The sequence below is a fragment of the Urocampus carinirostris genome, chromosome 11 (assembly GCF_059441175.1).
Source record: "Urocampus carinirostris isolate Australia breed hairy pipefish chromosome 11, RoL_Ucar_1.0, whole genome shotgun sequence".
In the NCBI taxonomy this organism is placed as follows: domain Eukaryota; kingdom Metazoa; phylum Chordata; class Actinopteri; order Syngnathiformes; family Syngnathidae; genus Urocampus; species Urocampus carinirostris.
Window position 1 is genome coordinate 3,882,372 of NC_142359.1, and position 1,726 is coordinate 3,884,097.

Genomic DNA, 1,726 nt, shown 5'->3' on the forward strand with positions numbered 1-1,726 from the left:
GGTTTTCCCTAAGAGACAAAAACACTAAGACTCCGGTTAGGAAACTCAACACTCTAAAAGGAGCTGGGTCAAAAATAACCGCATTTGGGGGAAGGAAGTGAGGACTGATCTATTACTTGATCCGATATTCTTTGCATGGGTTTGTGATTTGACTCGGCATCAGGGTTGGGTAGGGTTACTTTAACTGGATTACTTTCAATGACTTTTGGATTACTCCAATACCAAATATGCTAATAAAAGACAAAATAAACAAAATATGAATAAAATGATGACTCACAACACGTGGTAAGCTTTCTCTCCTGGCTTTGATCTCCGGCAAAACGAACATAAAATGCGACCAGGGTTGGGTAGGGTTACTTGAACTGGATTACTTTCAATGACTTTTTGATTACTCCAATACCAAATATGCTAATAAAAGACAAAAGAAACTCAATAGGAATAAAATTATGACTCACAACACGTGGTAAGCTTTCTCTCCTGGCTTTGATCTCTTTGATCTCCGGCAAAACTAACATAAAATGCGACCAGGGTTGGGTAGGGTTACTTGAACTGGATTACTTTCAATGACTTTTGGATGACTCCAATAGCAAATATGCTCATAAAAGACAAAAGAAACTGAATATGAATAAAATGATGACTCACAACACGTGGTAAGCTTTCTCTCCTGGCTTTGATCTCCGGCAAAACTAACATCAAATGCCACCAGGGTTGGGTAGGGTTACTTTAAGTGGATTACTTTCAATGACTTTTGGATTACTCCAATACCAAATATGCGAATAAAAAATAAAATAAACTAAATAGGAATAAATTGATGACTCACATCACGTGGTAAGCTTTCTCTCCTGGCTTTGATCTCTTTGATCTCCGGCAAAACGAACATAAAATGCGACCAGGGTTGGGTAGGGTTACTTGAACTGGATTACTTTCAATGACTTTTGGATGACTCCAATAGCAAATATGCTCATAAAAGACAAAAGAAACTAAATAGGAATAAAATGACTCAATTATAAATAAAAATATGAATACACCACTTAGAATTTGTCTCCCTCCCGGTGTTACCTAAAAGGGTTGAGACTAAAATAATGGCTTTAAAACAAGGTGCAAGCAAAGTTATTTTGTAAAAATGTCACAAAATACTGCAAATGAGGATCCCAACTATTTACCTATAGTGCAGATGGCTCTTGGCAAAGGAGAAAGCACGCGCTCTGTCTATATGCTCTGATGCTTTGCTAGGGCTTCTGGGTAAAACGTTTCTTTTGAACATAGATTGTTTTGCGCTTCAAAGAGATCAAAGCCAGGAGAGAAAGCTTACCACGTCATCATTTTATTCCTATTTACTTTATTTTGTCTTTTATTAGCATATTTTGGTATGGGAGTAATCCAAAAGTCATTGAAAGTAATCCAGTTCAAGTAACCCTACCCAACCCGAATCGCATCGACACGAACGATGCTATAACGTATAAATGCATTTGTAAAAGCATTGTCCCCAAGTGCCAAAACGTAAAAGTACATTAAGTTGCAGTTTAATTTTAAAAAAACTATTATAAAGGGTTTGGCACTGCTCATCAGGAAGTATTAAGCCTCTGGGAATGATTTCGGTTGGATAAATCACCATTAGATGGCAAGAGTGTCTTTGACAGGGTTGGGTAGGGTTACTTTAACTGGATTACTTTCAATTACTTTTGGATTACTCCAATACCAAATATGCTCATAAAAGACAAAAGAA